This window comes from Eretmochelys imbricata, chromosome 1 (genome assembly GCF_965152235.1).
Source record: "Eretmochelys imbricata isolate rEreImb1 chromosome 1, rEreImb1.hap1, whole genome shotgun sequence".
Classification (NCBI taxonomy): Eukaryota; Metazoa; Chordata; order Testudines; family Cheloniidae; genus Eretmochelys; species Eretmochelys imbricata.
This window is the reverse complement of record NC_135572.1, coordinates 165622885-165639387: the sequence shown is the minus strand read 5'-3', so window position 1 is coordinate 165639387 and position 16503 is coordinate 165622885. Positions and strand designations below refer to the sequence as shown.

General features: G+C 38.8%; 1 protein-coding gene across 5 annotated transcripts in view; it reads left to right on the top strand.

The window, feature by feature from the left end:
* The window catches only part of ITSN1 (intersectin 1), a 226089-nt gene that overhangs the window by 3877 nt on the left and 205709 nt on the right, over positions 1-16503 (top strand). For 2 of the 5 annotated variants that reach the window (XM_077818938.1, XM_077818923.1), the window contains exon 2: positions 6051-6148. The exons of the other annotated variants lie outside the window; for them this stretch is intronic. The gene's annotated coding sequence lies outside the window, so the exon portion shown is untranslated. The remainder of the gene's footprint in view (positions 1-6050; positions 6149-16503) is intronic. 5 annotated transcript variants of the gene reach the window in all.

Sequence of the window (16503 nt, the reverse complement as noted above, 5' to 3'; positions counted from 1 at the left end):
AAGACTGTGGCAAGCCTAAGCCAAACATTTTTGTTGGATAGCAAGTCTGTGTAGAGATATCAAGTGGCTTCTGAGTCACTAATCATAAATGTTAATCTACAATATTTAATTTGATGATTCACCTTCTTGCACAATAAGTATTGTATGGTGCACACAGTTCCTGATTTTGTGCTTAGACATGTAAACCCCATCCAGTTCAGTGGAGGTATTCCTACATGTAAAGTCATGTGCATAAGTGTTCGTAGGATCAGACCATAGACAGTGTTTCTGTGTAGGAATTCATGTTTAGGAAAGTCTGTCTGTCTGTCTGTCTGTCTGTGTATACATTCTAGTGGCAGGGTGCATTGTCTGTTGATTTATAAAGATTTTTATCTTCTGGTATTTAAACTTTTATTAGCACTTATATACACATGCAAAAGTGTCTGTACCATCCTCCCTCATCAACATAGAAAATGCCCTTTATCTATATGCAAGAAAAAATGGCTGGAAATTCTGTATATGTAGAGGGGTGAGGGAGAAGGTTCCATGTCATTCCCTAGAGGAAAGATTTTATTACTAATGAATTTTGTGCTCTCCCACTGTTTCATCATGGGGGGGACAAGTTTTCCTTTTGAGGTCTGTACAGCAGATTTTGTCTTGAATAGTCTAATCTCCCTGCATGCCTGGAATATCAGAATTGAGATTCTCTGTAGATCTAAGTGGAGAATTTTTCCCATTGGTACTTGCTGCCTGAAGGCTTTTTTAGAAGTCTTTGTGTATTTCTGTCATTATGAGAACCTCTGTGTTAGAGTAAACATTTTATTCATGTTTAATGTAGGATTCAGAAATTACTAGTGGCCTTTTAATGCAACTTTGTCTGACACTTCATTTTTTTTTCCCAAAGGTGATGTGGTATTGTTATGCAAGTAGCAGAGCTATCTTTCCTGATATGCTATTAAAGCATAGGACTAGGAATCAGGTTTTATTTAAAATTCTGTCATAGGCTCCCTGTGTGATCTTGGAAATGTTGCTTAACTTTACTGTGCTACTGTTTTCCCAATCTGTAAAATGGGGCAATGCTTCCCTATGCCACTGGGATGTTGTGAGAATTAACTAATGTTAACGAGACACTCAGTATAGTGGTACACATCACAGAAGTGCCAGTGAATAGATTAAAAAAAAAAAAAAATCTTTAAATATCTACTCTTGATGGGCAAACACATAATGGTTAGCAGTAAAACTGCAGGAAAAACTCAGTGAAATGGTGCATTCTCAAGTTGGTTTTCTATTATAAAAATGTCATAAGTACATTTACCTATGGAAGTAACATGTCTCTTTATTCAATGTGCTGTCTCTGAGATGGTTGACCTAATTAGTGCTAGTGTCTTTACTGAATTCTTTTTCTTTCCCCTACAAATCTTGCTTGCCACTAGCTTTCTGTAAGTGTATTAAGTGTGCATAAAATACCTGTGTATGTTTTGTAATTTTAATTGAATGTCTTGGTAATTCACTTTTTGAAACTTATGTCCATGCAGGTACTTCAGAATGACTCTTGTGTTTAAGGTGTGTTCTGTCATAGCTCTGTCCATTAATATTCTAGATAAACATTGTGTTAGCTTCAGTTTCTCAGTGAAGTTAATCTTTAGCTTTGGTCTCCTCTTCATCTGGTTTGCTGTAAATAATAAAGGAAGCAAAATTATAAGCTAGTATTTTCTGTTTTCAACAAACTTCTGTTACACAATTTGAGTAATAGCTGTTAATATGCCAGAAGAATAAGCAGGAGGCCTGGATTCGAGCCACAGAATGGTGTGTTCCTTAATTCATTACTTTCTATATGCAGAAAGAACATGCTCTTAAAATGTCTCATGATAAAATTACAACAGTGATTTGCCAGACTGTATATAGTTTGGTAATATTTTCAACAGATATATGTTCTTTAAATAAATCACTCCTAGCTTATTCTATTGGAGACACAAAACAACAAAAGTGGAGTTCATTAACTGGTTACAGTTTGCTGGTACAAATTTCTGGCTAGAGCCAGACATCCTGTAACCTCATATTGTGTGGGCTTCCTGACACAGCTTTGTCAGTTCACTTCAGTTTTTAAATTCTGTGATTCTGGTCCTGGCCTTTTCTGAAAGAAGCAGTTGGATTAAATTGCACAAGATTGTCTGAGTGTTGGATTTGTGTAAATATTTAAGAGCTGTGTTGGGGACATCTAAATCACATTTTTTATTTTCATTAACCTCCCACTGACATCCCCAAACAAGACTGTTGAGACTTAAAGGACAAAAATAAACATTCTGGTTTAGAACTGAAGCTGTATAGATGAGAAGCGCAGTCGGGAAAGTAACTGAAATATTTCCCTGATGGATGTTGTTGTCTAAATAGACAACCTACTCTAAATTCTCTATTACTGAGGGACAATCTTCACTCATTAATCTATTTTGCTTTTCACAACGAACTCTCTGCACAACTTTTCATGAGGGATGTACCTGAGTATTTGGATTCTAATATCTAAACTGTATTGTTAAAATTATAGTAACCAAAAATTTGGGTTATTGCTGATTATGCACTATATGTATCTTACGACTTTTAAAACAAACTCTGTATTTGTGGATAATCTAAGCACTAGAACCAGATGTACGGACACTCTTTTCTTAACCTGTGTTCTATATAATTTTTTAACATTATCTTTAATTAAAGGGTTTATCAAGATAAAGATGTGAACTAATGCAGAAAACAGATTTCTAACTTCTCAGCAGAATTGACAGCAGAAATTCTTGAACTGACCATTGTAGTAGAATTTGGAGACCACTACATTTGGGACCTCAGAAACAAATGCTGTTTTTAGTCTGGTTTTGTGATCAGATCAGGTTGAATTCGGATCTTAAGTAGAAGTACGCTAACCCTTCTTCATGCTGAACCACAATTGACTTAAAAAGAGTACTAGTTTTGCTATACTTTCAGATAATAAATACACAAGTAACTCAAACTACTACATTCCTAGTGAGATCCTGGAAGCAATGTAAGAAACATCCCTGTGCAAGTTACGTTGGATATTAAGAACCTATATTTGTTTTATGATGGAATTACAGGTCCCTCAGTTAAGCACTCAGAAATCAGAAAATTATAATGCTGAGGTTGCATATGCATAACCCATTATTCATATGCATTATGATTGTCTTATATTGTTATGCTATTTCTCAAATACAATTAATAAAGGCGCTAAAACCTAAATACCCATGCATGCAAGAATGGAAGCTAATACAGTCTTCATTGACTTAGTTTTTAGATAAACTACCTTCTCTGCGAGGTATATTAATTTTGACAGCTATCATGTACGTCATTTTTTCATTTATGTTCCTCCTTAGATACTCAAAGAAGGAGGCAGTTTACTAGGAAGCTAATTACATCCATACAGCACAGAACAGCCTTTCTTAAGTGCACACTTCAGAAGATTATCAAAGTAGTTGTGCAAACGGAGCTGCATAGGTGACTTTCAAAGGTTAAAGCCAATTTTTGCTGGAACACAGACACTTTATCAACCAGGGCTATTTCCATATCAAGCTTAGCTTACTATCCATGGCTGCTTCAGCTGTAGAGCTCTTTCAAAAGTCTTAATTATCTTTATAATGGGAATGTCTAATAGGATTTTTCTCTCTCCCTTATTCTGCCACTAATATTGTATGTAAACAGCTGAGAATTTTTTTTTCCAAATTTAAAAAAAAATCTCAGAGCAGAGATGAAATCAAGAAAATCTTGACCTCCATGGTGATCACTTTGTAAAGCAAATAGCAACTATGAATGTGTTTTAGGATGGAAATTCTCATGCAAACTCAACTACAGTGTTTGCTGCATCTCTTGCTATAATAACCAATAATCATGATTTAACCTCTTCCACTAACTTGTTACATAATATACTCTTGATCTTATGATAGTCCCATTGTCGGTCACAACATCAGAGAAATCCACTTAGAAAACATGAAAATGAAAGAGAATTGTATCCTAATGAACAGTCTTGCCCCCTACCCCCCCCCCAAATCTCTTGCTTCATAAACACTGTATCAATACATTATAGCACTTCCCCCACCATGTGAAACTGAGTTCTAGAACCTTCGTGTTTGTATATTAATTGATGAATGATTGAATCTCTGCAGATTCCATGTAACAATCCACTCAAATTTTGATATTGCTTCTTCATCTCTTTTAATCAAAGCCTTTTAGAATAAGTAACAGTAGCAAATGTAACAAGATTTAAGTGGTAGTGAAGTGCTTTGAGTAGCAGTTAGGAGCTAGAATATTCTTAAGTACAACTTGAAATATACAAGTTTCAGATGTAGACTGTATTCAATTTCTACACTAATTAAAATATGGTGGTTTGTAATAGCCTAAAGATAAATTTTTATAGGTCATTCGCAGTATCCTATTCTGCATAAAAATAAAAATAGAAAAGATTTATTCAATTACCCAGTCCATTATATTAAACAGTGTTTAGATTAATTTGCTGTGTTAATCCCTGATCCCGCAAGCTACTCGTGATGGATGTGTGCTTGCACCATGTAGAGCCTGAAGTCAGTGGAGATATGTGCCAGTGGATGTGTCCACCTGTGGAGAGACCATTGCAGGATCAGGGACTTAAACACTGTATATAGATGCTATATGAACTTCTACAGTAAGTAAGGTGAACTTCTAGCTGAACTGTCTGGATTCTATTTTAAGCAGAAGAGGTGTGGTTAAAATCCATTCTCTCCTTTGCTCTGATGCCTGCAAAGTACTTCTCAGCTGATTTGTTGAGATGACTGCCATTATGCTGACCGATACAGTTAGGGCTGTTTCCTTGTGCTCCCTCTGTCTGTATCTGTGTTTTCTCTTGTTAAACTTTTGATTCTTAAAATCTTTAGGACAAGGACTGACTTTCATTCATTCTCTTTGTACGTTGCCTACTTCAGTGAGGACCTGGTCCATGACTGAGACTTCTAGGGATTACTGCCATAGAAATACATTTGTAAAGCACTCTTGAACTTCTCAGGATAAAAGCTACTGTAACGTTATATTTTTCCTTCTGTATCAACTTATGGGAAGTTTTATTAATTTATTAACATAACAGGAACAGCTAGTTAGACTTTAGTGTATTAAAGTCCAGTTTTTGCTAAAGCCTTTAAAGACTTCAGGCATACTATTTAAATTCCTCTTTTTTAAAAAAAATATCTGATCCACTCTTGATGTTCATAAGGACCTTTTCAGGAAGAAAGAAAAGAGTGTACACACACAGTGCTTTCCAATGCACAAAGTAAACTAGGGGGGAAAATGTGCAAACTCTTTCCAGTTATCAGAAATGTTTTTCGGGGGGGGGTGTGTGTGTGTGTGTTCAAGTTGTCCCCTTTAAAATGCAATATTCTGTTTAATGCCAGACCCTTTGTTCTATTCAGCTTGCTCAGATTGCAAACCTGTTTGCATATTGAACTGGAAAGAACATAATGAAAATGTTTCTGTTGGGATTAAGTACTATGGGAAAAGCTTTTGCAGAAATTCAAAAGAACTCTGCTTGTTGAACACTTTGTTTTAATTGTTTTATACAGGGGAGTTGCATCATGTGCACATTTAACTTACACGAATTCAACTATACACTTTCGGCAAAAAAAAAAAAGAAAAATAACAAGATACCTGTAAATAATGCAGGCGATTCCACCCACCATTCCACTCAATGAGCGTGTGCCCCGGAGTGAGCCTGCCACTGCCCACCCCAGCACCAGCAGGGGTCCTGGGACTGCCCTACTGCCTCCTGGCCCAAGTTTTAGTTAGGGGTATATATTAAAAGTCATGGACAGGTCACAGGCTATGAATTTTTGTTTACTGTCCATGACCTGTCCATGACTTTTACTAAAAATATTCATGACTAAAACATAGCCTTAATTAAAGTGAATCACTTACATTGTAAACCCCTCTAGAGAGGTACCTTCCCCTAGGGAGGTTGGCTCATACTGGGTTTCCAGAGACTAGAAAGGCAAAGGAAATTTGTCTGAAAAATGCTGCATTTAAACTGACTTGGGGCCTTTTTCCTGATCTAGAAAATGGACTTCTCTTCAAGGTGGGAGAGGCAATCCTTGCAGAAGGGATGGAAGGACTTGACCTACTAGGGCCCCATAAGACTGATGGGTGATCCCTGGTAAGCTTTCAGCATGTGTATAGAAACTTACTGTTTTTTTATGTTTTCTCTGTAATGCTTTTACCTTAAGAATAAGTGTATTTGCTTAGAAAGAGCTGTGTAGTAACTTGTAACTGCTGGCAATACACTGTTCATAGCCCTTGGAGAGAAAGCAAAGCACAGGCTCTGGCCTTTAGGCAATTTGGTTGCTGGGGATAGCTCAGTATATGGGAGAGAGCTGTGCAGCCTTAAAACACCACCGCCTCCTGCACTCAGAAGGGAGTGGAACAAGGGTCCCTACCCAGAGACATGTGACGGCAGGAGAACTGAATGGGTACTCCTGGAGCAGACCTACTTGGAATGGGAACTTCTGGAGTCATTAGTCATCCTCTTGTAAAGCCTCTATCCACAGCTGAACGTTGAGTCATCTGGCCCACCGCAATAACTGGAATCTGCTCTTGAAGTATTTCATATATTTGTGTCAAACATCCCAGTGCTGACTTTAACAAGTTGTTTGCTGCATCAACACACAGGTCTGATTCAGTCTCTCTCTCAAAGGTACATTTGATGCTGCTATTAGACATTTAAATCATACAAAACTGCAGAAAATTACAATCTGCCGTAGATGGCATGATTAGCATAGCAACTTGTTTGTATGTTTTTTGGGGGGGAGGGGGGAGTTTAAGCACTAAAAGGCTAAAATAGTATCCCAAGCTGCTGACAGTTACACCAAGTTCTTTTTATTTTTTTTCAAAATCTCATTACAGTGCTAAATTTGGTGGGTGAATTTAGTATTTTAATTTTTTCTCCTTTTTGTTTCAGAATAGTTTAAAAAATAAAAATAGATGGAGGGCTTTACTAAGGCACTGGATCAGAACTCATTTATTGTGGATGTTTGCAGTGCAAACAGATATCACTAAGAAAATGGGCTTGGGTGGATTTACTTAGTGATATCTGTTTGAGACAGATCTTCTTTTTAACTTTGTACTCAATAGTGCAGCTTGATTTCCTTTTGGAAAAGTTCTGGTAAGGTTTAGTTTTAATCTTGTCTAGTGCACAAGACTTGCCCAGTGGGTGGGGGAGGGGAAAGATGGGTAAGGAGGCTTATGGAGAATGTTAGTGAAAATATGAGCTGATTAGTAGTTGCAATCATATGGGTAATTAAATCTGGTTCATTAATACTTAGGAATCCTAAATCTGCATTTGAAACTTGTCACTACCATAGGCACTGAAGGAAACCAGTTGTATGTATGGTCAGCTATAAGACTTATTATGGGCTTGTTGCAAAACATGTTTTGTCGTCTTAAAATAAACAAGTGAATAACTTGTATTACCACTTTGTGCCTCTAACTTCAGCTCTCAGCCTGGCAATAAAAGGGTCTTGGCATAATTTCTTAAAAAGCTTCCATGGTCCTCTCCAGTCACTTTGTGGCGATTTAGTGCAAATAGTTCTAAGAGTGCCCACAAAATCAGATGCTAGCTTCAAACTCGTAACTGAAGATCCTTCACACAAGATGGATCAAACCTGCCATTCTGGTCAGATAAACATTGAGTTACTACTTGAGTAACTGGCACCTGCACCAATGGTAATTGACCACTAAGTCAATTACTCTTCAGCCAGTAGATTTTAAACTTCTCTTGAGAAACTAACTAAAAAACAAAACCCACTACCTTCAATAAAATCAAGCCCAAGTGGATCATCTGCTGGAAATCAAAGCTACTGTTTCAATCTCTACTTTCAGAAATATTCTTGGGTATTTTACTCCATCAATTTTGTGGGTCTTAGACAGTATACCACCTGACCTAGTGAAGGCAGCAAAAACTGATTCTGAACTGATGCAGGGAGAAGAATGGGGGAAGTAACTGGACTGAAGAACAGTCTCACTGGTAAAGGATTGTTCTTTGTATCGGACATCATGTACTAGTGTCTGACTCTTCACCTGTTAGAAAGGAAAGTATTTCCTTTCTTACAGGGCTATGAAGGTTTTGACAAATGGTCCTCTAGTTGAGAAACAAGTGGCAGTGTTGGGAAACCTGAATTAGTCATCAAAGGGAATGGAGAAAGTTTGATAACAAGCAATTTTTTGGTTCTACAGTAGTACTTTTGGTATATGGTATCTGAAAAAATGCCTGACTCTGGAAGAATCACTGGGAACATTAGTCACCTGCCCAGACCAGGGCTATTAGTTTTAAGATACTGTGGGAGAACAATAGAAAAGCTTGAAAATGTTTTGGGAAAAGTCTTTAAAACTGATCTTAAGCCTAATTTGAGTTTTTGCTCTAATGCATGGCCGTGGAGACCCATTCTATAAGGTGCAATTTACACCTTAGTTGTCAGAGTGAAATGTGGGGAAAGTCTGAGGTCAAGAAGGAGATTTTGGGTCAGGTGTTCCACCTTCTGAAAACATAGGATTTTCCTTCTAGAATCCTGATGGTCATTGGGTCCATTTTCTAGGGTTGAAAGGCTTAGTTGGGGTGCTTGCAGGCCTGTGGCAGAGAGGCCATGTGTAAGGGACTGCGGAAGACTCTGTTACAGCCTAGCTAGGGGAAAACAGCTTTCTCGCGCCGATGGTCATTGTAGGACACAGAGAACCGGCTGTAACCAGCCCTTGGACGGTTCAATCGCCGCATATGGCCCTTTGCCAGTTAGAGGAAAACCCCTTAGGAAAGTACCTGATTATATATTCATGATATGTTAATGTGTAGTGCTTTTTCTCTGCTTGTTGTCCGCCCCTTCGTCGGACTCCATCCCAGACATAGCTCCGGTGTACTGGGTTCCCCGCATCCGTGACAGCAATGCTTGGTGTCCCCGTTGCGGGCGTGTCACTTACTTTCAGTAAAGCCAATAACTCGCTACTTTGCTGCGCATAGGCCTCGTTCTTCCGGAGCATTCCTGCTAGGCCTTTTAGTGCCCAGAACACCATGTTTTAGTATACAGATGCACATCAATGTGCTTGAGACAGAGGCAATCCAGAAAACTTTCAAGGAATTCATACAGTACAGGGACATCCTGGTAAAATTGTTCTTTTCCTCCTCTACATTTATTGTTACATCACCATCACAGTACCAGAAGTGCTTAACTGAAAGAGTAACATCTGGTAGGCAAAATGGCTATGCCAGATGTGTGCCCTTACTTTGGGAAGACCCTGTTACATTGTATCTTGAAGTCCTCTTGTGCCCATAGCTTCACCTGTCTCTAGATCTGTCTTGTCTTCAGGAGTAATTCCAAACTGTCCTAGTTTTGATAGTTCTTAAAACTTCAGTGGATACCTTTTTATCTATCTTGGGTGCAGAGACTAACATACTCTTCCCTCCCTCCCTGAAAAGGTAAACTTCTACTTGTTGGGAAGGTGTTTGGAACTTGTGTTCATATCATTTTGGTTTGAAAAATACTTTGGCAGCATCTTGCTTTGAAGCATTATGGCTTTTTGGATAAAGTCAATGATTTTGGCAAAGTAATGGTAAATGTACTAAGCGCTCTTTCTCTCTCCTCCCCTCACCCTAATCTGGGGCAAGAAGCCAGGGGGATCTCTATTACTATTTTTCAATGGCTTATACTAACAGTGCAATAGGTGGATACTGTGACCCTGGGCAGTCTGAATTTGGTTACTCATATTTCTGGCGGGACTACAGCATTTTAGTATTATGGCTTACTTTCTCTTGCACCTCTAGATGATTTGTCTGTAAACTTAATTGTTTTAGCATTGTAGGAACACTCATTCCACAGTTAAGGTTGGAACTGGGTTTCTGTTTTAAGCTTGACATTTAATGTTGCTGTAAAAAACAACAGTCACATCTGCCTTAGAATTGGTAGGTATCATATATATGGTAGATTCCTTCCCTGCTTCTTGAAGTGAATGTCCATGCTAACAAAGGGGATCAAGAAAGACCGCTCAGGTGTTACTGATAGCACCCTACTGGTTGAGAAGGCTGTCTTTTTTTTTTTTTTTTTTTTTTTTGTGGATCTGATCAGCATGTCCACAAGCAAACCTGTTTTCCTGTTTATACAGAGAGTATCTCTCCCCAGGCCAAACCTATCACTAGAATCCAGATGGGCTAAACCTGAGTTCTTTAAATGAGAAGAGAGTATTTGTACAGATTATAAACACGATCAATAATCTGGGGTTCAGGATATGGGCAAGATTGTCTGCGTACCTCATCTTTAGCTATCCTTCTAGAATTCCTTTAAGATGGCCTACCACTTGGAATAGCTGATTTAACCAGTACCCTTCAAACTGCAAGCAAAAGAACTAAGCACACACCTGACTCCACACTAAGGAGCCATTCAGGCAGTATATTTTGTCACAAAATAAAATAGTGCAAATTATTGTCACCTTACAGACATTAAAAGAAAAGGAGTACTTGTGGCACCTTAGAGACTAACAAATTTATTTGAGCATAAGCTTTTGTGAGCCACAGCTCACTTCATCGGATCCAATGGATAAAGGATAAAAAAGGATTAAGCAATGATTGCCGTGTCAGAAGCTGCAGGTTTTTGTGAGGTTAATAATTTAAGACCCTATTTCTGTTTTTGTTTTAGTCTATTCAAAACAGAGATAAAGGTGCATTTTCTAGTATTCAAATTTCCAGACACATAGGCAAAGCTTGAGAACCATGGGTTAGAGCACACATCCTGCATGTTTGTTTTAGTCCCCTCTTTAACTTCTGTCATATTCATGCTTTTTGTTCTTGAACCCTGAAGAATACTGGCTTAATCATCATAATAAAAGTGAGATTTGTCTGCATGAACTGAAGTAAAAACCTGAACTGTTGCCATGTATCAAAAATCTTGTAGCTTAATACCGTTGTCACTGACCTCTCACTGTAAAAAGTGAGCGTGAGTAAATGGCCTAAAAGATGTCCATGCATCTCTTGGCAATGCTCTTTGGCAGGCCTTACTGAGGATTACTTGCTGCTGCTTTTTTTTTTTCCTCTGTAAACATATGCTGGAAAAAATTCTAGTGAACAATTTGAAGGAGTGTTGTTGTACCAAAACAAGGTTTTGCATTTAAAGGAACACTGTCTGAAACACTGTTTCTAAAACTGATACACGCAAGGGCTAAGCAAATGAGAAATAAAACCTGTTTGCATAGCAAATCTTGTCACCATATATGCAATTTTTTTGCTAGCATTTGAGAAAGGGGGCATTTACTTGTTTCCCCCTGGTTTGTGTACACTAATGTGGTAACATAAGTATACTTGTACTGCTTTGGAAACCTACATGTATCTGTATAGATCCATGCCTTAAAGGAACCAGTAACTGATATAATCAGAGAGCTGTTGTAGCTTTAGAAATGTTAATATTGTATTAAATTTGTGTTTGAATGTTGTGACTTTTTTTTTAAAGGGGAAATATGCAGATTGTCTAACAATAATGGCCTTGTGATTCTTTCCCTGCCCCAATTCTACCTCTTCATGGTATCTGGTGTGATGGTTGACCATAGGTAGGCTTGGCAGAGGTGGAGGGTTTTTTGCAGTTTATTTTTAAGAATTTTTTAATTGATTTTAAATTTTCAGTTTTGAGAAATTATGGGGAGCAGTGTCAGAGAATTATTTAACAAGTAGATGTTGAGATTTGAACAGTTAAGCTGCATAACTGTTAAAACACACATTGTCAACATCGCATGTCAAAATATGCAAAGTAAAGATATCCTTAAATCAAACTCTTAAGTTCTCAAGCAGCATTTTTCTTACAATGCTTATCTGTATATTTTTATGGAAATATTTTGTGTATGTGTGTGGTGAAATTATCAAGATGTACCAATAAAAATCAAATCCTTTCAAACCGAATTTTAGGTTCTAAACAGCATGTAGCTAGCTAAAAACTGCCAGTATGGTCAGAGCACTTGGCCTATGTATATTTTTATCATGGCCATATTAGTTATACCGTGTATATGTCTGTCTGATTCAGAACCCATTGTAACCTATATGTATGGCATCAGAAGACCCTTGAACATGATTTCTTATTGTTTTAAAGGCAAGCTCATCTTGAGGCCTACAAAAGTTCATACTCTCTTCTCTGTAGCTATAAATTCAACTTTTACTCCAAAGAGCCTATTATTTCATTGTGTTGCTACAGTTGTTTATAGTGCACAGTGTTAAATTCAGACTTCCTGAGGTAAGTGGGCTTCAAATTAGAGATGCTGTCAAGTTCTTGAGGTCTGTCACTTGATCTGCTGTTTGTATAAGACTAACAGTTTGCAGTGTTGCCAACTCAAGATTTTGTAGTAATTGTTATGATATATATTTTACTTAAAATCCCAGCTTCTTGAGACAAGTGACTATATGAAAATATTAGCTTTCAATGTAACAATTTTTTCTAGTCCAGTGGTTCTCAAACTGTGGGTTGGAACCCCAAAGTGGGTCACGACCCTGTTTTAATGCAATCGCCAGGGCTGGCACTAGACTTGCTGGGTGGGGCCTGAGGCCAAAGCCCGAGCTCCACCACGCAGGGCCAAAGCCTGAGGGCTTCAGCCTTGTGCAGCGGGGCTCAGGTTATAGGCACCCTCCTGGGGCTGAAGCCCCTTGGGCTTCAGATTTGGTCTCTCCGCCCAGGGTGACGGGGCTCAGGCTTCAGTCCCCACTCCTAGAGTCGTGTAGTAATTTTTGTTGTCAGGAGGGGGTTGCGGTGCAATGAAGTTTGAGAATCCCATGTCTAGTCCATGTGGTTGCAGAGGAAAAAAATCGAAAATGTGACCCAAATGCCTCCTAAAATCTCAAATCAACAAAAAAAGAATTACAAAAATTATTAGTCATGAGATTCTTAAGCCAGTCTTGTGATTCTCTGGGACCTGATTCATGATTTTTGAGCACTTGGGGTTGGCAATACTGACTCTACGTTGTACTATGGTATTACAGAGCTAGCCAGCTAGCATGAGTTGAGAAATTAGCTTGCCTGTGTAACTCTGCTCTGCCTTGCCAATAATACTGTTTTCTTATCTATTCCCCGCAACTACATCCATTCATTTTTTCCATGTTGTACCCAATGAAGAACACACCCTCCAAGACACTATCCTCCATTCATGTCTCAAGACTTGCTCCTTCAGTGGTGCCCACAAGAAGTGAACTAACTCTTTAAAAAAACCACTTCTAATTGAATCACTAAGATGTGCACTTAACAAAGCTAAATAATTGTGATCTTGTTGTAACCCTTCTCCACCCTCACTCTTTTACTGTGAGTTGCTTCCTTCCATAATGTCCTATATAAACTGTTTGGGGCATAGTTGATGTATTTTTACATGGACTAAAGTGCCAAGCACAATTTTTGGGCTGAAAGAGTAATAGCAGTGATACCACTCACCATAATGGTAAATAAGATCGTAAATGTTAATACACGTGGGCCTGTGACCTTCAAGACATATGGGGGTAGGGATCAGGGAAATGCAAACAAAACTCAGGAAATGGAAGCTATACAAGTATACAAAGTATGACCTCATAGTCTTAATGCACCAAGTTTCCCCACCCCTTAATTTTAAATCCCGCTTCTGCCACCAGTGTTTAGCTATGTCAATATAATGCACGGAGTGATCCCTGTTAGGGTGTTTGCACTCCCCTTGGTTGACTGACCAACTCAGAGCAGTAGATCATCTCTCTTGAGAGCCCCCTCCTTCATGTCTGAGAACAAACCATGCAGCTGGCTCTACAATCTTGTCTTCGCTGGGGGAAAAGGTGTGTTGCTAACTTGAATTAAAATCCTAGTGAACTCAAGTTCACACACCATTTTTTCCTAGTGAAGACAGGTTAAGGTTCTGGAGTTGGGCTATGTGCTGTGTGAGACTTTAGAGATCTTGTTCAAGGATTCCACTAGGGAGGCTTTTCAAAAAATGAAATTCTTTGGGCTCCAGATGAGATTACAGTAGAACCTCTGAGGTACAAACACCAGAATTATGAACTGACCATTCAACCACACACTTCATTTGGAACCAGAAGTACACAATCAGATAGCAACAGAGACTCTTCTCCCCCCCCCCCGCCCCAAGCAAATACAGTACAGTAATGTGTTAAAAGTAAACTACTTAAAAAAAAAAAAAAAAAAAAGTAAAGGGAAAGCAGCATTTTTCTTCTGCATCGTAAACTTTCAAAGTGGTATTATGTCAATGTTAAGTTGTAAACTTTTGAAAGAACAACCATGGTGTTTTGTTCAGAGTTACAAACAATCTCTGTTGCTGAGGTATTCGTAACTTTGAGGTTCTGCTGAATGTGAATAGTGATACCATGGAGCAGACCTAGCAGAATATAAAACCCTCCCACCACTATAGGCAGAATATAGTTCTTACCCCTGAAAGGCTGACCTGAACATTAATCTTCTTTTAAGACCTCTCTCTCAGCTCTGGTGTGTTTTTGTTTGTTTGTTTTTTCTATTTCCTTTGCTCTTTCTCCTGACTTCCCCTTTCAGGTACGTCTATGCAGCAAAAACAAAACTAAGGTGCAGCAGTGAGTGTCCGAGCCTGGGTCAACTAACTTGGGCTTGCAGGACCCAATGTATGGGGCTAAAAAGAGCAGTGTAGATGTTTTGGGCTCTGGCTGGAGCCTGGACTCAAACCTGGGGCTGGGGGTGGGGGCAGAGGGGAAGATCTCAGAGCCCAGGCTCCAGTTTTAGCCTGAACAGCTACACTGCTATATTTAGCCCTGCAGTGTTAGCCCTATGACCTTGAGTCAGTTGACCCAGGCTCTGAGACTTGCTGCCATGGGTCTTTCTGTTGCATAGCCATACTCTGTTCTTTTGCCACTTACGTCTGTCTCCTCCCTGACCACCTGAAGCCTTGGTGAGTTGATCTGCTATGCCTCTGACATCCTCCAGATTTTTCCATAGCACACTTCTTCCACCAAGTCTAAATACCATAGTAATCTATTTTGATGTTTCAGGTTAAAAACTTAATTTAGAACTTTCAGGCTTTCTAACTGTGTAGCTTTCTCAAATACATGTTCCCATGTATATTTTTCCTTAAATACCTGAATTGATAGATATGTACACCATTAACTATAGCTTAAAGTGTAAGGTTCAGTGTACCTTTTCAGCAGGGGGAATGATCTTATTTTCCTTTAAAACATTGAATTGCCCAGTGGTGGGAATTCCTATGTAGCTCGGCATGTCTAAATTAAACTATTTGGAGATAATGAAGATACCAGAAAGGCTTAGGAAAAGTCTATCAAATGGGCACAATAACTCAAATTTTGAAACTCCCCATTATCTGCTAAGTGTCCCTGTGTGATTTGAAGCATATAAAATTTTGTGGATGGGCATGGTTTTAGCAAAGTTAGATGGGGGACAAAAGCAAACTATATCTGTTTTGAGAACTTGTTGTAACAAATCATGTCAGCATCTGTTGTCCACTTTGCTTGTATGTTACAACCTACAGACAACAGATAAGGGGTCTGATGCAAGTATTCTTCCTCCATTTGGAAACCCTTACCACTCTTTGAGAACTAACGCAATATGAAAAATAAGTGAGCTACTACTTTACAAATGTCCTCTCTGAGATTTTCATCTGTATATGACACTGACCTCTCCTCTCATTACGTTTTTCCTTTCTCTTGTGGGAAAGAAAATCTGTCAATTTTAAACATTGGAATTTTGGGAGGTGCTCGGATACCATGGGCGCCATATAAAAATCTACCTGTATCTCTCTCCTATCCAGCTTGACACCACAGGGAGGCTAAAATGCTAACTGAATCACACAAGTTTTATCTGATCTACTTTTCAGAAAACTGAGCTTGTGCAGTTACCGAAAGTTTTGTAAAACAACTCTACCCCTAACTTCTCTAGTAATCAATTTTATCAATGACCATAAACTATAAAGTCATAATTACAGTATGTGGGTCACTTCATAGCCTTGAAGTGGTATACATAACTTTTACAAATTCTTATAGGCAATTTGTGTAATCATGCCGTTAAACAAGAAAAAAAAAAAAAAGTGTTGAACACTGTCTTGCAGGAGGCATTCAGCATTTCGTGTGATTTGGTCCCTTGATTCGATTTGGAAGCCAGTTATCCAAATGTCACTAAACAGAGACCTAGTGTAGCTTAAATTTAAAAGGCTCATGCCCCATGAATCTTGGGAGGCACCTCTGCCCCAACCAGGCTAAAACTGGCTCGCTGGGGACTAACAATCCAAGACTCGTTGGTTTTGAGAGGTGCGGTTAGTGCATGTCTGGTAAGCCTTCAGTTTGGGGGAGGATGGCAGACTGTGCTATCTCACGTGGAGCACAGGATGTAGGAAGGTGGGGAGATAGGGAATTATCTTTGTCTCTAAGCACCTGGCTATATGCCGCACCCTTTTCTTATAGATCTCTTAAAGTCAGCAGGGCTCTTTTTCTGCAGAGCTTACATATTCAGGAGTTTGTTAGGGAGAAGCAGGGGCCTTGGATATGTGTGA